Source organism: Zootermopsis nevadensis, unplaced genomic scaffold (genome assembly GCF_977971745.1).
Source record: "Zootermopsis nevadensis isolate Lab colony 2312 unplaced genomic scaffold, Znev_1.0 Znev_ptg000016l, whole genome shotgun sequence".
In the NCBI taxonomy this organism is placed as follows: Eukaryota; Metazoa; Arthropoda; class Insecta; order Blattodea; family Termopsidae; genus Zootermopsis; species Zootermopsis nevadensis.
This window is the reverse complement of record NW_028259148.1, coordinates 11,181,962-11,205,095: the sequence shown is the minus strand read 5'-3', so window position 1 is coordinate 11,205,095 and position 23,134 is coordinate 11,181,962. Positions and strand designations below refer to the sequence as shown.

The window sequence follows — 23,134 nt, the reverse complement described above, 5'->3', positions numbered from 1 at the left end:
AGGCAGAGTTTGATGGGTAAACCTGTTAGAAGGCGTTCACTGTGACTTAGAAGGTAGTGTTTTATTCTTGTTTCTGTCAGCTGATAATGTTGCGTATTCACTAATTAAGTATGAAAGGATGGTTATGAATGATGGATCGCGAGAAATTATTATCGGCTTGCTTTAAAGTAACTGAGAAGAACCAGGAAACTGGGGATGGCCGATATCAACGTGTTGGTCTACTGCGCGTTTTATGAGGGGACAGGAATGCGATCGAATTTTCAGATTATGTTGCCACAAAGTTTCATTAATCTTCCGACAGGCGGCTTCGTATGGGGGATGGATGTTAAGTTTGTTATGAATTGTGAATTTGTAAAAGGTTTTAAGAAACTGCCAAGGAATTTGCATTGTCTCGTTGCACAAGATTCGAACTGAATATCGCTTAGATAACCTGTCAGCTTCGTACTTTTTGTTTCTGAACTTCAGCGTTTTGTCTTGAGTGCTTCGTGGTTTTACTTTCGTTAAGGTGCGGAGATTTCTGGCGTTCATTCTGATTCTGCCTCAGATAATTCGTTGATGCGATAATTGTTCCTGTGCTCAAGCGTCATCTTCACGCTTCGGCCTTCTTGACCCTCGGTGGTCATGGGATACCAGGCTGGGTGGGCCCCAGAAACAGACTGAACGCAGAAAGGGAGGGGGGAACTTTGCCCCGTAGTCCACACAAAACCAGGATCACGATAGACTACGACACACCACATCGCTTGTTCAGGGCCGCCAGATACAGAGAGTTTCGAATAAGCATTCGCGGACAGCCGACGTGGGGTGATTCTCGTTTTTTGTTGATTTGGCGTGGGGTTGACAGTTGCTGACCGTGAGAATAAGAAATTGTTCCGACGTTTTGTGCGTGTCCTCTGACGACCTAAGCTGGACTAAGCGCAATCAAAGATAAAAGACAAATGACTTGTTCTTATGCTCATCTGCTTTTTAACTTGATACATGCGGTATTATCATTTCTGTATTTTGGCTAATATGATCCGTGAGATTTATTATACTTTTCATATATGCCCACAATTTATACTTCAAAATTTGTTCTTTTATCTAACCGTAATAAGGAGCCTACAGATGACTACAATTCAGGTGGGGACACGCGATTTAATGCACCATGGCACAACATTATTCATTAAGGACGAGGTACTTTGAGAAAGTGGTCAAAGCAGCAACAACAAACGACAATCGAACTGTGGGACAGCTGAAGAGACAATCAGCAGACGACAGGAACTGGCCACGAAGCTACTATCGGCATTGACAATATTCGTTTTAATAATTTGGTATAGCAGTGTGCATTCTCCTGCCTGGCAGTCAGTTTATTGGTCAGTTCTTTCTTTCTGTGTAGTCACTGGCGTTCCCCCACCCCTGCACCCGCTGGAACAGTGCCAGCATTTCTTCATTCCATCAAGGGATTCTGAGCTGACATGTTGTGTTTTTGTCAGTTGTGACGTGGCTATTTATTGTCGTGCAAAGAAAAGTGAATTTGCGATTCGATCCGTCGGTCGCTGTGAATCCGCTGCTTCGTGAAGTATTGGGTTTTAGTTTTCTGCTTATCAAGAATAAATTAAAGTTTCTCGTGCTTTCGATAATGGGTAAGTGTTGGCTTTGAATTGAATTGATATGAAGGTATGTACAAGGAAGTTAGCTGAGTTTAACGAAACAAAATTATTTTTAACTTACTGGGAAATACAATTACTAAAACAGTGATCAGAATAAACTTTGGAATTAACAAGGCGAATAATTTCGCTCACAGGGTACAGTAATTTATTTGTAGCGAATTTAACAATCTGTGAAATATTCAGTACAGCCGAAAACGTCTGGGATGGACTTGTAGAATTCTATTTATTTTTGTGTATTTCAGTATATTAAATCCTTTGACGACGAGACCTTAAGATATTATTACTTGTTCATTTATTATAAATTTATTGTGCCATTTATGAGGACGTATTAGACTTGGATTTGTAATGGCATCCACAATTTTACATCGCTTCACATCCTGCCTAAGTGCGAGTCCACCCACGCCATCTTGTATCATTATCCAGACCGTATTGAATAGGCCAAGGTCACGATTAAGAGGGTATTAGTTGTTTGGTGATAAATATAAGCTGAAGAAACTGAAAGGGCACAAGCGCTCTACCCAAAAATCGATAAGCCCGAAAGCTGCCATTTTGGTGGAGAAAGTTTCTTAAGAGATTGCACGATTTACTGTAATGCGTAGTTTTTGTTTCTTGAGATTCTCTCAAGAATAAACTGACGGACTGTTTCATGTTGTCATAAATTCTTACAGCAATAGAGATGCAGAATGAAGTAACCTATGAGAAGGTTGTTGTGAAGAATGTGCTATAATTGTATAACTTTTAGTCTATAGTTTTTTTTTTTTGAAAAGTCGCTTTTGTTCTGAAAAAGTACTGCACGAATATTTTTAAACGAGTTTATTTGATTACCGAAGAACGTAAATATTTATACGAAGTACAGTTTATTATAAAAATATCATGCTACTAATATCGGTCTTGTATTGTGTAAGGATTTTATAAAAGGAAACGGTGTACTTGTATGTGTGTTTGTGGTACGTAGCTTAGGCGCAATTATAAATGACAATAGGAGACAGAAATTGCCTCAAAAACAAGTAATATCGGGTTAAAATGCAAACGAGTTTCAGTTTTTGATCTTTTTTTTTTTAAATTCAAAGATAAAAATGTCTAGACACAGAAGCTACGAAAAACATTTATAGGGAAAAGTTGGAGTTCTTTGATTGATTAATTCACGGATTCCTCAGGATTTACCCAGAACTATAGGAGTTGCGTGCTTCAGGATAATTACGGGTCATGATTACCTTCAGAATCATCTTCATCGAATTGGAATGGAGGGCCCGTCCACTTGTCCACTGTGTGGACTTTGGGTTATGATTGGAACCCACCTCGCTATGTGCCCAGGTCTTAGTGACGTCATAGAAATTTTACTGGTTTTATCGCCGATTCAAATCGGTATTGGGCTGCCAGAAACAGACGTAGGATAAAAAATGTTTGAATTACCATCACAAAAAAGAGGAGCGATGTCAGTTTCTTCTGCAATGAACAGGAAAAGAAAAAATGTGACCCACATCCACGCGGAACGGGCACATAATTAGAATTCGTGAACTGTATGAGCTGTAGAATGGAGAAAGTTCACCAATTAATACTTCATTAATTGTTTGTCTCGTAAGATTGGTACCACGTGGTAACGAGCAGAGGAACTTTCGCATGGAAGGCGGTTACGATAGACTGAACATTAGCTTGGATGGGGAAACAGGAAGTGAATATAAAAATTTATTGGGAAACCTATTTAAAAGATGTAACATGGAAGGTTGAGAATTGAATCAGAGGTTAATATGGAGATGGAAGTTGAGGACGATTATGAGAACTGGAGGTGACTAGAACTAGCTCAAGCTCGTGTTAACCGGCATTCAATTTGCTCAGCTAGCTCAGGGGATCACAGACACATCAACCAACAACTGCGTCCAACTCAAATGTCTCCTTCCTAGAAGAGACTCCACACACGTGATCCTGAGAAACTCAACCCCGACTTGCTCACAAAGCGCTCATTAAAAGAACAACAAGAGTACACAATTGTAAACATTTGCTAGATACGAAGAACAACTGATACTGAGTAAGAGCACGGCCGGTTACACTACATGCAACCATCAGTTGATACAGCTTTTGGAAAATACACTTAAATGCTACTTTAACACGAGAAAAGCTTGGGGAAAAAATCTTCAGTTCTCTACAGCTTTTTTTGTCAATCTGGGTTTCGAAACTTAGGTCTACTCTTATTGTTTAATGTATTGCTTTTTTTCATAACATTTTGTACTTCCACACTGGAGTAGAAACATGTTAAAAAGCCATAACTTCTATGTGCGTTTTATTAGTTTTTCTTGTATTTAATAAAAAAATTGATAATCTAGAGGACGAGTGTCACGCGATGCTCGTCTGTCCTTGGTTATGTTCTGTGATTCAGTTATTCTATTGTTGGTTCATTTTGCATGCCAGCGGCCAAGCTGATCACATGGATCGATGAACTTAGGGCTAAGTTACAGGCGTAGAACACGAAAGTTTTGTGTAGAAGGAACGAAGAAAGCGAAGCTTCTTATTGTTTAAGATTTTAGGTGTTTTCGAGTTTCGCATTTCTCGAGCTAGAAAAAAAGCTGTATTTGTGGAGATTATTTTTTACTGTTATTGCGGTTAATTTTATTGTTTAGTATTTAGTAGTGGAGTAGTCTGAAAAACGCAAGGCTTTTCCCCCTTCCCCTCACCAAAAGCTTTGAGGCATTTGCCACGCTCATGAGTCGAGGTTGTGGCTGCTAATGCCAAGAAACCTCTAACAAAAGCGGTGCAAAATACATTTCAGGTCTTCATTGAGTTTTGTCGTACTTGTAGGTCGGTCATAAAATCAATGCGTGTACCATCTGATCCACTATAGGGCAGTTGTATTCAACCTTTTTTATTCGCGTACCCCCAGATATAATTTCTCTTCAACTTTGTACCCCCAAAGTTGTTGGTGTATAATTCAAATTATACATAGTATATAATCTACATCTAAAATAAATTCAATAAATTACATTACTGATTATTCATTGTTTTTCATAAAATAATATATTTTTTTTAAATTTCACGTACCCTCTAAGATATCTTCGTGTACCCTCGGGGGTACGCGTACCCCAGGTTGAATACCACTGCTCAATAGCAGCTGCCTCCAAACGTACAGACTATTTTCGTCATAGAAGTTGCGTCCTTCATCAGGACGAGGCAGTAAGTACCTCTGGGGCGTCAGGAAACTTTTGCCATGCTACGCTTGGCAACAACGCAAAGGCAGCGGAAACCATTTAGCCTGATAACAATTCGTAGTGATGATTACGTTCATATCAAATCGCAGGATGACCGAGACACTGAACAAATGACAATCAAATTACGTATCATCTTTTGGTCCTGCCTTCGAACTCCAGCTCAAGCAGCCTCTACAGCACGTCACGTTCTTTCCTCATACATTTTTCCAATTTCTGGTTTTGTCTGTAACTTTCGTTGTTGAGTTTTCTTCTCTCTCTAACATTATCGTAGCCGAGTGATTGACACGTGTTCAGGAGTTCCTGTGCTCAAATCTCGGCCGGAAGCGGTTTCATGGTTGTTTCTTTCAAACAATGACCAAATGGTCTTTTCAGCTCTACTCCACGTGCACGTCGAACCTAACACACGACATTTGCTTCAAAACAAATCGCTCTCTCCGCTATTGCGACAACAATTGCGCAGAACGACACAGTAATTGTTTTAAATTACAAATTGCAGATTGCGGCCGGCTTCAGTCTTTCACAAAGTGTCCCGTCACAAGACACTTAAAAATAAAAGAAATTTCAGACACGGAGTCGTTTAATAAATTGTATTGATCCTATAATCGTGAACTTGTACAAACTCGTAATCTTCAAATCAGAACGAGAAATGCAGCTTCGCGTAACACGTGATTTAGGTGCCATTGTTGCTGTCGCTTTTTGAGGAGGTCTACGATAACATTTCAAAGGCGCTGAAGATTAGTGCCATTTGATCGTCGGTTAACTTATACCAGACTACACAGGCGATGACGTCAGCAGGCCTACCAAGGGAGTAACAAATGCAACATTAGCGTCACATCCAGGGTCCCTGTTGAAATAATGCGAGAGACACAAACCTTTCGAGAACATTTACTGGTGCATTGTTAAACAATATACGGTTTACTGTACATACTGAAGGTACAACAAACAGCATCTACTGTACCCTAAATCCTTCAGTGCGTTGTACTTAAAGCAAATATTTGCAAGGCGCAGGTTTTCAAAACTATAAGATTTCTTTATCAAACTTAAAAGTCATAAGAAATTCGGAACAGATGAATCACGAAGAGAGAAGGCATATTAATAACGAAAACGTATCCCTCAGTTTAAGAATTGAAACTTGAGGGTTGAAGTCTGAAGCCTAAGGCGTAAATGAGCAGCTGTTCATATAACAATCTGAATTCATTCTGTGGAATGCCCAGAGATTTTATAAAATGCCTAGAACTTTTAGGCAATGTATGAAACTTAACAGTTTATTTTATACTTTGCTTAGATATTCTATCGAATACCTAGGAATTTTATAAAATGCCTCAGATTCTTTAGGCAAAGCATATAACAAAGAAGTTTCTATAATACGATTTTGTACAGTTTTATTTTATCTTTTATATTTGCAAAAACTTGACATAAAACAAATTTTTTTATTCTCAAAACTTTTGTTATGTTCAGATTCAGTAGATTGGTGTTTTCGCGACTGTCTTGCACAACTTAATTTTAATTTACACAACGAAACAACAGTAACGTATGGGCGACAATGAATGCTTCGCGCACACCGCACACGTGGCCAAGAGGAAGAGTCCATTATTTCGTGCGAGTAGGTGAAGTCGGTGGTCGTGCAGTCCGTTTCGTACTTTGCCCACATTGAACCCGGCCTTCTGTAGACCGCCTAGGCAAAGGAAATCATACGATTTATTTCATTAGGCATTTTATACATTGTCGGTAACATATATACTTTGAATTTAGATTGTTTCCTAAAGGAAAGGGAGTTAACTTAGATTTTATGTGAAGGGTTGTACCCTCCAATGGGCACGCTCAAAGTTTTAATTGAAATAAAGCTGCAGTCTCCTGCTTTAGTGTGTTACAAGTTTTGTTTTTTCTATTCTCTCTCATTCTGTAAGTGTAAAACATCTCGTTAGTGCCAGATTTACCAATTTTATAATGGAGTGCATTTTTTATCTGGTTGTCATTGCGACGTATATCAATTTGTGTCTAACACCGAGCAACATTCATGATTATACTTACGACAATAGTTTACTGCAGACGTGGGTTCATTTCTCGTATGCACCTTTCTTGTAATTAGAGTCCACAGCCCAAGCAATCAAGAGCACCCGGTTCGAATCCGAGCTCGAAAAAGTAAATGTCACAGCATTAGTCCTATATTACCCTGTTTCGAATTTCTTCGTACAAGTGTCTGTTGATTGACTCCAGGGGGATGGCAGAGGTGGAGTCGACGTCCCGCAGGGGCAATAATTTAGCAGTTTGCAGCTTCGAGGGCGGTCAGGCTACCTGACGTTTTTTTGTCTGTCTGCACTAATGTCAGGACGAAACTCAAAGTCAGGCAGAGGCACTCAGGGGTCGTGACCTGCCATTTGTTTTGAACCCCCCCGTAATAAATCGAGGGCTACCTGTATCTGGACCAAAGAAGCTCCAGAAAACTGCAGTCAGGGCTTCCATGGTTCGGACGTTTTCAAATATTATCATCGTCTTTATTTATCCAAACAAATAAGAATGAGATGGGCGGGGCACCTAGCACGAATGGGAAATATGAGATTATTCGCATGAAAAAAACCATTTGGAATACTAATAGTAATATAGAGTACTAGAGTAATATTAAAATGGAACAAATTTGAAATGGAATGGCATGGAATTTAACTTGCCCAGAACGGGCAGTAATAGTAGCAGGAATTGTAAGCTTTTGTGACTGCGGAAATGAACTTAAGAATTTCATAAAAAAGTACTGTTTCCCCTAATGGGTTTGGCAGACTATATTCTTATGACAATGACATTGAACTAAACTGGTTCTGTCCGCCGGCCGCTTGAAAATCCCCGCGGCTGTGGCATTCTGAGGTATCCATGAGAACACATGAAAGCCTTGCGTCTGTTGTTCGTTAGTGGTTGTGAAACGAATGCTTTCAGGATGGCTAGTAGCAACTCGTCACTCTCCCCCCCCCCCCCAAATACATTTCAAACTTGTTTGCTTTCATTGCAGCAGAGTGGGGGAAGCTTACTGCCGCGCAGTCTGTGGTCATCGTTGGTGGCTGATGGTTGCAGTTGTCTGATGTTCTGTGGCGTGGCGGTACTTCGTAGACCCAGGTATTAAATCAGAATATTCATTGTAGTAAGGAACGTCAGTTATGGTTTCCCTTTTATCACTCGGTTATCCTTTAAGAAGCTGCAACGTACGTTGATGTTTGTGGTTTTGATGAGTTTGCGTTATGTTGTGCTAAGGGGTGGGGGGCAGTGAATGGAAGAACGCCTTTTGAAATAGACTGCATTGATGATTAACTTCTGTGGAGTAGGTTAGGATTCATTTCTGGTGTACCTTCATTCTAAGAATTGTGATATGCGCCATCTGGAAACCGAAATATCAGTGCCGAGTGGTTCTGCCATTGTTCTTGCATCACGGAGCTGTGGCGTCCTGATTGCATGTGGTATCGTATTCCAATGGATGTGACATGGACAAGGAAAGTTGAACGCATATTACCATCTTCATAAGAGAGGACTGAGTTGGAAATATGTTTGTAACATGCTTTATTTTTATAAAAAGCCTGGAAGTTCATTGCCCAAGAATATGCTGTTTTGTTTGTATATGTATGCATACAGGAAACTGGATATTTTGGATATGATTGCTTTTTGTCATTCTAGGAGCTCAATACTAGAGGCTTGCTTGATCCTTCAGAGTCTGCTGACTGGCAAATTGTGTGTCACCTGTGTTTGTGCTTGTCTGAAGAGCAGTGCAACATCACTTTGCAGGCCCACATGATATCACAACCCAAATTCAACCATAAACTTGACATGTGTTCTTAAGAAACCTCATGTCACTGGCCCATCTTTATGTGCATTAGATCAGCATTAGCACATGTCGCATGTGCATACTGTATGTGGTAGTTAAGTTAGTTAAAGATAATGTGCTTTCAATTAACACACAGCACTTCCCACTTTGTAGTAACATTTTCTGGATTTCTGATTTCACATTATTGTATTTCTGAAAAGGCACTGTAAACATGCACATTAACTAAAATGTGTAACAATAATTATGAGATGAAAGTGGTTACCGCAGAAGTTGCTTAGGGTGAATTTGGTGTCTGGAATACAAAAAAATGTGATGTCAGGAATCCAGTCAACTAGTCTTAACATGACTTTGTACATTTTTGTTTCAGGACTGGAGCAGTTGCAGCCAGGGCCCTTTGTGGTGAGTGCAGAAGTCGTCGTAGCTGGAGTGTAACAAGTAAGTGCCAGTATGACCTGGAGCTTTTGTTGCAACTAAAATTCTTCTTAGGTTGCCAGCCATGTCGTGTGGTTGAAAGGTGAAAAACAATTTTTCTCAAAACCTTGGATACTGTGTAGTGTATTTGAATATAAATCATGCATACAAACAAAACTGTCTACACTTTGAAGGACACTGATGCCAGACGTGTTTCGACCTCAAGAGGTCATCAGTGTCAAAAACAAGTTGAATCATATAATACAAATCTAAAAGATTGTGGTTTTTTATAGAGCATAGAAGGCAAGTTCTTTACAAAATCATGTTTATGTAACACCTCGCTGGACGTTGATTGCTCAGGAGTTGGTGCATTATATTGAATACTTGGCTTTTATGTCCACTGGCCTGCTTGCCGATTGTGGTCTACGGTGAGCCTGTGCCTGCTAACTTCAACGATGCTTGGGCATTACTGTCAGCTTTAAAAATGTGTAGGGTATATATTAACTCTGAAATCAGGGTGGCCTACTATTGCATAAGAAATTTACTTTTTTCTGTTTTTTGCTTGGTCAAATAACACATTGGAGTCTTGGGCATTCTGTTCATTTATCATGTTTTGGTTTTTGCTAGTTTTATATATATATGGGATTTTTCAAAAATGTCTAAGCATTTTACCTTTTGAGGCTTTGTTCTCGTCCTCAATACTAAAGTGCTCAGGACCTTGATGAATATGTTTCTTCAAACATTAATTTTCTCTTCTTTGAACCACATGGCATGGCTGGTAGCCTGAGAGAAATTCATTATAATTAAGATGCAGTGTTTAAATGTCAGTTTTATCATACAGTGTGGAATAACCATGGCGTAATAGCGTAAGATAATGTAAAGAGATTGATTTGTTTCCCAAAACAATTTGTTTCTTTCATGGACAGATGCTTTCACTGTTTTACCATTAGTTTTACTGTCTTTGCCTTGATATCTCGTATTTAGAGCCATTTACGTATGGAATTATGAAGTCATATCTCAGGATTTAGTTCTGGTCTTCAGCACTCCGTACCACAGGTGTCATAACTTGAATAAAAGTCACCTAACTGTTTATATGTCATGCCACGCCTCACTTGAGTGAGTGAATGAATGGAGTTGAATTGGTCTGTGGAACAGGTGCATAATGAAATTATAAAACAAAAGGACAATCTGATATAAATTCATAAATATAGTTGATATTAGGCTGAAGACATTTCACTGCAGTTATTTCTACAAAATTTTGATTTGAATGTTGATGACAAAATAAAATGCTGGAAATTATATGTTGTAGGATGTTCTCAGAATTGGAGAGTTTGAAAACAGTCCCTCTCTGGGCTGAGCAATTTTAGAACTGCTGCCTTTAAGTTTTATAATGAAAGTAGTTAAAATCATATTTTAATTCTCAAATTACGTCATTGACTGGAAGTTCTTAGATTTGTGGCTATTGAAATGTGCCTGCACCAACGAGGCAATTATTCAGACCACATTTGTCTGACAGTGCAGCCAGTCAGATGGGATGCTGAGATGTGGACCATGCAACTTGAAAGGGCTGTTTTCAAGGTGTGAATTTAGAAATTCGTATTTATCCAAAATATATAAAATCATGTGTTCAAACAGAACAGTTTACATTTTGAAAGGCCAAACGTGTTTCGACCTCATGAGGTGATCATCAGAGACGAAAACATACAATTCACAAGACGATTGTATGTTATAAAGCACTCAGCATAAAAAGGTCGCATTTTATGAAACCTTCCTTCATGTAATACCACACTGAATGATTAAGCATTATGTAAATTTCCTTCAATTCTAGGACTTTATGTTTACATCCATGCTGTGTTTTTAATTTTCTGTTAATATTATAATAAGATTTCCAGAAATGATAGCCTGGGTTTCTGAGTAATTTTCATATAAAGTTAATGATCTTTCCTCGAACACTTTAGGAATGGGTTTTAATCTTGTTAGGAGGAGCATGGCATCGATTGGAGTTGTTTTGACTCCTCCTGTAAGGAGTCGTAATTCCTGGTTTTGCGCTCGGTCTAGTTTACTCAGCTTTTTACCCATAGCTGTTATCAGTGACTCACAGCAATATAACATTTTGGGAAGGATGAACATTTGTATGCTGTGTTTAGGGTAGAGCGATCACAACCCCATTTAATTCCTGCAATGCATTTCATTGAATTTATGCGTCTAGTTACTGCAGATACAGTTTTTTATACTTGCTGAGGCCATTTTAATTTGTTATCAAAAATTGGTCTGTTTGATGTAGTGGCATGTTTGTTTTATGTTAGGTTGGATGCCTTGATGAGTTACGGAGGTTTCGAACTTTGACTTTGACACACTAATGTTCATATTATTTTTAATACACTTGCGCTTTATAGGAATGAACACAAAAGACTTTCTCCCTCTTGGCTGTTTGTGAACATTGGAAAGAAAGATGCTGATTTATCAGTTTATAACCATCTTGATTTATCCCATGAAAGGACAAAAAATATTGAGAAAGCAGAACATGCTAAGCGGCAGAGAAGATGGTAACAGATGAATAAATGGTCCAGTGTCTAATTAATTAATCCAGAGAGGAGTAGGGTGAAGAGAAAAATAAGCATGAACCTGAACAAATTCCAGTTAGTAAATAGCAAACTCATGAAGCTGTTATCATTCTAAGAACTGCACTGGAAAAAAGTTTAGCAACTGAATGTGAATACAGAAAGTACAGTACTGAGAGTTATTAAAATAAGTTATGTGCTACGCTGACTGCTCACACCTATCTAATGCCAGGTTAAAACCTTATACTATACCTTCACTCCCCCCCCCCCCAAGCGCCTAAATGGTGTATAGTGGGACAGCTTTACATTAAGTATGCCAATAATTAAAGAGGAGGCTGAAATAAGAGACTGCTTTCCATGAACTGTAAATTTGAATACAAATTTTTTGTTCTCTCTTTGAATGTAACTTTGTTGGTGGGTATTGTTTTACTGCATCAGGCTAGTTTGTGTAATGTGTTTTTTAATTTGCGCGCTGGTTCGAGTCTCGGGGGGAGAAGAAATTTTCTCATGAGCTTTCGACCAATGTATGGGACCGGTGCCAACCCAGCATCGTGAGGAAATTGGGGAGCTACAATGAGTAGCTTAGGCATGTGAACGTGAGGCCAGCAGTCAAGCTAGTCGGCTCTGGCTCTCTGGAGCTGTTATGCCACGGATTTATTTAATTTTTTACTCTTCCAGTAAGTTGGGTGCTGTATTAGTGGTCTTGACCTCTGGTTTCCATTTAGCTGTTTCAGTATAAATCACTAAATCATCTGCATACAGCAAACATTTAATATCAGGTATCGAGTTTATTACTAGGATCAGATCGTTTATGTATACATTGAATTGAATGCAGCTTAATATGGCCTCTTGAAGAACACCAGTTTGCAGCAATTTACATCTTGATAATCAAGTGCCATACTGGATTTTACAATGATTGATGAATGACTCAATCCACTTAAGCATATTGGATCTTACGCCAAGTTTTGCCATTTTATGAATTAAATTTTCTCTCTAGGCTGAATCATATGCAGCCTTAAAGTCTACTAAGACTGCGGTAAATATATTAAATGAAGTTGGTTTAGTTTCCAAAATTCGCTTCTTCAGGAGGGCTGTCTTTTGTCTCTATGCTAGGATGTCTTCTTCCCCTGATTGTTCAGGAGTTCTCCGTAACTCATCCCGTTGCTTTTTAATTTCTTGAAGGTCTTTAGACCAAAAGCACTTGTAATTTTTAATAGATCCTCTTGGAATATGTATTTTTGCACATTTAAAGATTTTAACATTAAGGCTTGAAAATATTTGACTAGGATGTTTTGTAAAATCTATATTCTCCTCTTGTAATTCGGCTTCTAGAGACTTCAAGAAGTTTTCCGAATCTGCGTCTTTGAAGTTCTATGCAACTTTAAAGTGGGGTTTACCTATATGTCTGGGTGTTTTCACATTTATATTAGCAGTGACTGCTCTGTGACCAGATCCTAGATTTTCTAATACCATTCTTTCGCTGTCTTGGTATATATCGGCAGACACGAGAAGGAGATCAGGCGTAGTTAGTGAGCCATTGTGATACACATAGTTGTGTGGATCAGATTTATCGTATGTTAGCTGTAAAATACTAGAGTTCAGTAGATCTTCAACTTCCTTTCCTGCCGCATTAGAGTCGCTGTAGCCCCAGTTGAAGTCTCCTATGAAGACACTTTTGTTTGTGAAGTTTATAGCTGAAAAATTAGGCCTGTTATTTGGTGAACTGTAGATAGCATAGATTTTAAAGTTGTTGCCTTCCATAATTTTGCATTTATCCTCTGTGCTGCCCATTTCTTCGAATATTTTCAAATCAGCTATATGAAGATTACTTCAACTGGTATTCTGCTGGCAATTTGCCTATATTTTTCCAAAATTTATAATGTATAACCCTTGAGCTGGTAGCGAGGCAGTATATCATCAGAGAGATTTGCTTCCATGATTGTGAAGACGTCAATCTTATATTTTGTCAGAGTTAGCATTAGCTCTGTCCTTTTCGTTTGAGATAAACCTCCAGCGTTCCATTGTAAAATTCTTAACTTCTTGGGTTCGTTCTTAGAAGAACGATTATATGTGAGGTATGTTATTCTTATAGACCTCTTTGCCATCAGAGACGCCCAGGGTGCACCACGGAGAGTTAGGTCTATGTCGCACCCCTGAATGTAATTTGTTTATAACCCTATTTATTTTCTGTTGAAGGATGTGGCCATTCTCTACTGTTATTAAATATTTGTGTCATCAGCAAATTAAATTATCTTTTTTTTTTTTTTAATATCTTAATTGCGTCATGTTTGTGTTTATTAATACAATAATTTATTTACCGTCTTTACACAAACTTAAAAATGTTGTTAAAATTACTTAAAATTATAACATTTTTTCATTAGATACTAGATCTTGTTACATTTTACATTTGACGACATGTTTCGATGTTATCTCATCATCATCAGGTCTATCAATTAAAATCTGTTGCACTTCTTGCTCTGCGTATATTGATTTGTTTTATTTGTTTGATTTTTTAAGTTCCTTCCATTAAATTTGAAGGCTGTGCCCGGATGCTTTAAATCTGTAAAATTAATTTTAATTTTCAAATCGTGATTTTGGATAATGACATAGGAAATAGAATAATTTACTAATTTAAAGAGTTATTACGTAATATATCGTAATACAAGTAAAAGAAGTAAAAGAATCACAAAATAGTATTAAAAGTAGTAAAACATACCGGGTTGTATGTGATGTGTTGTGTCCGATATTACGGGCCAGTAGATTGCAACTGAGCTGTGTGTATCGTGTGTGGCTATATATATTGAGTCAAAGTTGTTTAGGGGGTTGGGTCGATGGACTGTAGAACATTAAATATTGGGTTGTTTGCGTAAATGTTGCTGTCGTTTAGTGCAATATTTTGTTTATGTGTTCTTTGTATATGGTACTTTTCTACTGTGTCTCTGTGTCGTTTGTTTTGTACTATTTTTATATAATGTCCATTGTTTGTTCTATTTTGTTGTATGCATGTCCCGTGTTTAATATATGCTTTGCGTATGCTGAATGGTCTTTATTGTGTTTAATTGCTGTTATATGTTCTTTATATCTTTGACTGAAAGTCGAAACATGTCGTCAGATGTAAAATGTAACAAGATCTAGTATCTAATGAAAAAATGTTATAATTTTAAGTAATTTTAACAACATTTTTAAGTTTGTGTAAAGACGGTAAATAAATTATTGTATAAATTATCTTTGATCTTGGATATTTATTAGCGGTCGTTTATGTATAATAAAAATAATGTTGGCCGAAGAATTGATCCCTGTGGCACACTGTGATTCATTTATGTTGAAGCTGACACATGTTATCCTTGATTTGCATAGTTATTACCATTATAGTTTCTTATCGCGTGGTCTGTAGACTGGCGACGCATATCTTTGATTGAATCGATCATTTTGTCTTCCATGGCAGAAAATATGGTTTACCCTTGCAACCAAAGTTTCTCGCGTGTTGTCCGCCTTGTCTGTTCTTGCCATAGCGATTATGATTTTTATACCACTATGATTGTGGGAGGGCGTGTCATTCCAGTTATTACAGGGCCATAAATGTCTCCACTGAGACTGTTTGGTTAACAATGTATTTCCGGGAGCATTAACAGTTCGCCACTGAAGTGCACACAACGCAAATCTGTTAAATATGCTTCTCCAACATTTAGAAAGCATAATGCAATTAGAACATGCTCCACAACGGAACTCACAAACATTTCAAACATATAATTTAAAACTGTTGTGTTCTCAAGTTTTGAAATGAAGATCCAGACCCTTCTCTCAAATCAGAAATTGTTGCCAAATTTGGGTGCTAACCCACATGATATTTAAAAACATATAAAGTATCTCGTCTTTCATTGTTAAACTTCTCAGAGACGGGTTTTAATTTATTTATTGTATCAATCTTACTGGCAGTGGGTACAGTTTTTGTGGACATTTTTCCTTTTCTCACACTTTTCAGCTCAAACAAAAAGTTGCACCGTCTCTGTAGACAGTCTGGGAAGGTCATTATACTCTCATAATTTGACAGGGTAACGACACGATCCTCGCGAATCATTCCTGAGCTTGTTCCAGCGTCATACCCAACTGTTGTATTAGCTGCTCCACATCTCCTTCTATTTCCATCTGAACAAGCTGAGCCTGCTCCTCCTGTCCATTGCACACAACACACTCAATACATAACATATAACAGCGGTATGGAATTTCGAATGCCTTTGCATTCTGCCCCGGCAGATGATTGCTTCATTCTGTCTGGTTCTTCACATCTCCAACTCCAAATAAGCTGGTTCCACATCACGCACACAACTGATCTTCTGAAACACTGATATTCAGACAAATTGATCTGCCATGTTTTCGTGTGACACTGTGATACCAGTCCACACACTAAATATACAGTTCACAAGAAAGTTGCAACTCAGCACATCCCCTGATCTCAAACTCCTCTTTCAGACAGACAAGGCACTCACACTGAAGCTATAACTGTACACCTCCTCGGACAGCAACTAGATGCACGACGGCCTGAGGTCTTCCTCGTGGTATCGTGAGGCATGTTACGAACAGCGTCTGCTGAATAACATATCCCTCCCGCTGCATCCTCTCTTCCATTCCTGTCTGTGCACACACTCAGTACATAACACGCAGCAGTTCTCAAGCCCTTGCCTCAAGCATAATGGAACTTTGCAAAAGTTTTGTGTTGTTGCAGTCATTTAAAATTATGGACAAAATCATTCAGCATTATCTTAATCAAATCCTATACACTTCCTGGCATAACAAATCTCTTACTACAGAATCTCAACAAGGCACCCCACCATAGATGCGCATGAAGGTCTCCAACACCCCCCCCCCCCCCCCCCCCCCCCCCACCGGAGGACACCTCCCGTGCTTCATTTGTTTCCGTGAGAAGAATTAAGACCCGATACATTTTGAGCAGACGTATTACTTCATCATCGCGATGTTGGAGGTGAATAGGGCTGTGTCCAGGAGCCCCTGCAAGGAAGTCTTCCTTTTCACCCTCCAACATCTGTCCAGAGGAATCTGTAATGTGAAAGTGTAAACATCCCTTTAAGTTTGTCTCATTTATCATGTACACTGCCTCTGTAATGAATGTTTGGAACTCGGTTCTCTTCAGGCACAGCTGCACTATCCCTTAGGTTGGCGTGGGTTCATGCCCCCTATGTCATTCCTCCCTAGTGCTAGTGCGCGGTTCTCGCCGTGATTGGTCTGGTGTGTAGATGGTCGATTGGAGTCATACTCGTTGGCTTGAGGGTTCAAACCACCTCGAGTCTGCTCTCCCTGCGACGTCGTGTGTGATTCTGTGTTATCGCGTGGTCTGTAGGCTGGCGACGCATATCTCTGATTGAATCGATCATTTTGTCTTCCATGGCAGAAAATATGGTTTGCCCTGCAACCAAAGTTTCTCGCGTGGTATCCTGCTTGTCCTTTGCGTGCTAACTCACATGTTCCTTCAGCCTATCTAATATGCTATTAAAAGAATGTAAAGGATGTGTACTGGGAAGTTCATTATACTCACATGAATTAGTGGCTTTCTTTCAATCTCATTCTGATACATCCTAAAATGTGTTTCTGCCTGATGTAAACAGGTCAGAATCTTTTGAAGTTTACTCTGTACTCCCCTTTTCTTCATTGCCCAAACACGCTGCACTCCAACATTGCTCACCACTGAGTCGTCCACCAACATGCACTTTGCAAACTTTTGCTTTTCCGGCACTATATCCCTCTTGCCAACTCCCGACAGTAGCAACTTTTCTTCAAGTTCCCTGTTTCTAGTCTTCAGCTCATCAATTTGTCTCAGCTCCACTTCTCTCTTTCAGCTGCTTGAGCCTTCACGTTCCCACAACCATAATGATACCAGCGTCCACATGATTCACGTTGGGTTCCCGACCTTAGATTCATGCCGCAACCAGTACATAAAAGTCGCACTGAGTTATTCCCCTCCGCAACAGGACCGGGATTTCTTTCCACTCCTCCGATCACAAGTAAAACAGCTAAAACCATTGATGTCAATCCCAAGCAGTGTCCAGTGGTTTGGTTAGCGTCATCCTGCCTAGGCACTCTGCGCCACGCATCTCCCGGCGCAGCTACCCACTCTCTCCAAACACGTCTGAACACAACTACAGAAAGGGAGGATCTCACAGAAATAAATAATTTAACTATTTAACAAAATGTAAACAATTGAGATATTTAACAAAAAAACTGAACAGTCTAACTATTTAAAACCATGTGGCAGTAACGAATCTACTCACATGTATTTTCAGTGCATGTTGAATTGATTTATGATACTGAATGAAATGATTCTTCATTTCATTCATGTTCGAGATGATAGTGGGGAGTCTACTGTTTACTCCCCTCCTCGACATTGCGGAAACAATTGAGATATTTAACAAAAAAACTGAACAGTCTAACTATTTAAATCCATGTGGCAGTAATGAATCTCGTCGGTGCCTACTTGCTTTGCCAGAGGTCGATGACGCTATCGATCATAAACCTGATTCTGCTCGAGAGCACCGCCTTCTTATTCGATAGTTCATTCTACGAAGGAACTCTGACAGATCCTGCAAGAGCAAAGAAAATTGAAGTCACATTTCATGGGCAAAATTGACTTCTTACGCTTATAAGCCTACACATAAAAGTAGAAAATTCTGCCACTACTCATGTAGTTCACATAGAACTTGCTGTGTGGGAAGGCGCATGTAAATTTAAATTGAGAGCTGAAGGTTGCTGTCACTAAGAAAATGTAAGTATGTGTCTCATCTAATCAAAGGCATAAACAGAGATTTGTGGTGGCTGAGCCTAGGCATGGCCCATGCTTTGTCCTGTCGTGACGGAGTGAATTCTGACATGATTCAGCAGAGGTGATGAGATCAAACGTAAAAGTCTAACCCAATACTGAGCATGATTTCCGTTGCACTAGACGGGGACAAGTTGAGGCGTCTTTATATGAAACATGTAAGAGTGTAACTCAGCTAGGAGGAGTACGAAGAAATTCAGAAGAATATGTCACGGTGATCATTTATCACACAGAAACACTATTCTGAATATTGTCAGCGAGCTCAGAAAGGTGTTTTATATCAGAATAGATGCAACATTTGGCGACCAGGTTGCAGCACCTGACTTTCTACCTAGGAGGATATTCAAAATAGGATTATGCGAGGTCGTGCAGAATAGCACAAACTCCACATCAAATTTCATCCTAGTCTGTCCATTGGTTCTCGAATTGAATGGACTGGAAAGACAGATGGACGAAAGGCGCGACCAGCCCATAATGCCTTCTGACTACGATTTTGTGCAAAGAACGTATAACAAGATGGAAGCTAGAAAGTCGGTGAGATCAAAGGGACACACTTACTGCTTTTTGCATTGTACCTTCCATATAAACCTGTGGTCTTCATAGAGCCCAAAGGAGACCTGCAAATTAAAACTAAAAGTATTCCTAAATGAAAACAAACATACTTGGCTCTTGCTCTCCAAATGCTTTCCGACCGTCATCAGTAGTGTGCAGAGGCACTCTAAGGAATGCTCATCTTCTTTGGAAAGGAGATCCTTAATGCATCGCAGCATAATGCTTGTCGCAAGCATTTCTAATTTGTATAGCTCACCAATGAACCTGTACCATAGTGAAGAATATGTCAGTTGTGTTGAGTAAAAGTCTAGAGAACAGAAGAGAAATGAGGTACTTTGCCTCTACAAGTTACAGAAAGATTTGTGCCTTAAAATAAAGGAGAACTCTTGTTTAAATAGATGGAATTTAATCAGTGTCTTGTGTGTGATATATATTTTTGAGGTGGTCGTTTTGGTCTACGGCGAGCCGTGGTTGCGTCGTCTGTGCCTGTGAACTTCAAGGAAGCGTGGGCATTACTGTCAATTTTTTGAATGTGTAGGGTATATATTAACTCTGATTTCAAATTTCAAATTACAACTATTGTATTTGAAATTTACATTTTCTTGTTTAATGCTAGGTCGATAATACATTTGAATCATGGGTGTTCTGTGTGTTAATGATGACTTGGTTTTTACTAGTTTTATATATATAGAACGTTTTTAAAATATCGAGCATTTTACCTTTCGAGGTTATTCTTAATACGTCCATGATATCTTCCATGGGGCCGTATTCATGTTTGTGGTCGAGGATAATTTGGGCATATTTTGATTTTATTAAATGTAGTTTTGTCCTGTTCTGAATATTTGAGAAATATGACAAATTCTACTTAATAATTACAATATGGAATTTCTTATTGTTCCTGTGAGTTAGTTTCACCTATTGTAATGGAAAAACGTATTAAGCTATGAATATGTGAACATCATCAGAGTGATAGATGCATGAGAAGACAGTTATAGGGCTTACTCAATCTCAGTGAAATTTATTACTTGAAATTTACAATATGAATACCCTTCTAATGTACAAATATTCCTGTAGACTTAAAGAGATAGAAATTAAAATAACACATTCTTCTCACAAAATAATTAGCTTTCTGGTCATGTAAAATCAGTGAGTGAGCTTGATTTCATGAAGTTCTCACAGCAATGAGCATTTACAAGGCTGTCTTCTGGGCTGTAGTGCCATCCAGTCTGGAAGAAGTTTACTAATGTTTCAGAGATACTTGCTCCCTATATCACCATTGCCCTGATAATGGATTCAGCAAGTCTTCTGAAATGTTAGTACACTTCTACCAGACTACACAGTGCTACAACACAGAAGAAAGTTCAGTGAATAAGTTGATCGATTACATTAATTTTCATAAATACATACTTACCAAGGTCTCCTTCAGAGATGGAATTGCATCAAATCTCTGCAGTATAATTTTAGGTACTCTCATTACAAGAGACTGCTCTGTTTTGTGTAAGTTTGATACTACTGCATCACACGTCATGGTTCGTGGTTTTTGTAGGACCTAACTGCAGAATTATAATAAGATTAGTAACGGTCCAAAGGCACCTGCTCCTGACATTTTCATGTCAAAAACGTGGAAACAGTAAAAGAGATATTTCAGTTATTTGAAGGCTGTGCTAATGCACATGCAGAAGTGGAAAAGTAAGAATGAACAATATGACTTCTTATCATCTGAAAGCTTGTCAATCTAGAGAGAACAGGAAAACCTAAAGAAACAATACACTACATTACAAAACAGTAACATAATTATAAGTATTAAAAGCCATTAACAATTTCCACCTTCCAGAATAATGTCCATGATATTAAAACTGACACACCTTCATAAATAAAGTAATGTCTTAATTTTCTGGATATTCCTGATCAAAAATACCCCTCTAATAACACTTTCACAGTTATATTACCCTGATGCATGCTTAACATTACTCTGGGAGACAAGTAGTCAAAGCAGCAACTAATGTGCCAACCCACAGCACTCACTTTCACAACACCCATCCCAATACAACTTAAAGGACATATCACTGACTAGTTTTGCTAATTACCTCTTCCTTTCAAATTTTATAACTACAATATTCTGTGCATTTATATATTCCCCTATCTGTGATACATGACCCTAAAATGTTCAACACAGTATCATTTGATGAACTGAATAAAATAAGGTGATAGACAATGAGTTAAATCCAAATAAAATATTATAATAATATAAAGTTCCACATTATGCAATTTGCTCCATCCTCCTGTTACCATCTGACATGTGCCAATGTTTTCCTCAGGAATTTGTCCTCAAACACTCTGAAACTATAAGACATTTGACGTTTTCACAGTAGTGAAAATGTCATCAAGAACGTTTTTAAACCCCATTAAAAATGAATAAGGAACAGAGTTACATCATTCCCCATATTTACTGTTAATACATGAGGAAAAATGGCTAAGAACATTTGTAGCTCCGTGTTCCATCAAATTTCAATGCCGGTTACCTTTCCATGCAACGACAAACTCTTGTCCACGTAGGGATGGGAAAACAGATTGTACTTTCTCCCTCAGCAAGGCAAAGTTTATAGCTGAGGGGAGATTCAAATTGAAACGTCGTATTTCAAGCATATTTCCATCTTCGAAATACACTTTGAAACCAACTTTAATTTCTCCAGCCATGACACCTGAAAATTAGAATTATTAATATTATTATTAATGTTTATTATTTCTTACATAGATGTGTGTAAGAATTGAGTCCTTTTTTTAGATAAAGAAATATTCAATTGTCTCTTGGACAAATAAATGCCAATTGGTTTGAACGTTTGGCCCTGAGCTTTGTTGATATTGATTACGAAGGCAGGCGTTACGGGAAATTGGCGTCTGCACATGGTAAATGGGTATTCGCTGTCACAGTATAGTCTTATACGTGGAATGAAAACAATTTCACCGGAATGATCTCCCGTTATGACCATACATTGAAGGAGGTTGTTGGTCATTGGGAAGGATTAGTTAACGTAACACGTTTATTAGTGCAGCAGATGACCAACAAGTGTTTGGGAAGGATTAGTTAACGGAACACGTTTATTAGTGCAGCAGAACACTTAAGGTACGGATCAACATGACAATAGCGTTCTTACGTAGTCGCAAAGTATGTGGGGGCAATGTGTCTAAGTATTCGGGTGTCACCATTTCACTGAACTTTTCTTTGTCCGAGTCTTCGACACCATCAATGCTCGAGTAGATTGATGAGTCCACGTGCTAAACAGGCTACTGTGATTGCTTGATAAGTGACAGTGTCTTAAGTCCTCATAGTTTTCTGCGCCTTTCAAATCAGATCTCACCCATTTAAAGTTTGAGAATAGGTTGAGGTCTTTTCGGCCCCAAGGCCTCTAATCATTCGCTTTACCGGATGAAACTGGTCCCTTTCCAACTCGGCGTCAGCTATCCTGAGGGAAACTTCGGAGGGAACCAGCTACTAGATGGTTTGATTAGTATTTCGCCCCTATACCCAGCTCTGACGATCAGAATCGCTGCGGACCTCCATCAGGGTTTCCCCTGACTTCGTCCTGGCCGGGCATAGTTCACGATCTTTCGGATCCCAACGTGTGCGCTTGCGGTCTGGGCCGAGGCGCCCCGGGAGTGCTTGCCGGCCGCACCCCGGTGAGAGGAACGACCGGCCGTCCCCCCTTAGCGGCGGACATGAGAATTATTTATATATGGATGTCATTTATTTTTAATATAGAGTTTGCGCACTTCAGTCTGTGACTCAGTAACTGCCAGCAATAATTCCTCATCGCTTGACATTGTTATATTATCACCTTCGGAATCTGTGGACAAAGAATTAAAGTGAACTTAAAAAGCATGGGCTAAACACTAAGATCGGCAAGTACATATTTGATCAGTGATGTAATATAGCATCATAAAAATGGAAAAATCCTGTCTATGAACAAGAAACCAAAATATCCCTGTGTTCTACACACCAATTCTTCTCCAATATGAGCACGAGGTTAAACAGATAGTAAAACAAAGATATTAAAGGATAAGATGAAAAATGTTAATTTCTGAAATGTAAATTAAATGTAGTTTTGTCCTGTTCTGAATATTTGAGAAATATG

At 38.7% G+C, this 23,134-nt stretch overlaps 1 long non-coding RNA gene across 5 annotated transcripts in view; it reads left to right on the top strand.

The window, feature by feature from the left end:
• LOC110839770 (uncharacterized) overlaps nt 1–23,134 on the top strand; it is a 129,069-nt gene that overhangs the window by 9,218 nt on the left and 96,717 nt on the right. For 4 of the 5 annotated variants that reach the window (XR_015535322.1, XR_015535324.1, XR_015535323.1 and 1 more), the window contains exons 4-5: nt 7,845–7,948; nt 9,016–9,083. This is a non-coding gene — a long non-coding RNA (uncharacterized LOC110839770). Of the gene's footprint in view, nt 1–503; nt 1,620–7,844; nt 7,949–9,015; nt 9,084–23,134 lie in introns of those variants that run through there. The other variant, XR_015535326.1, reaches the window with a different exon arrangement.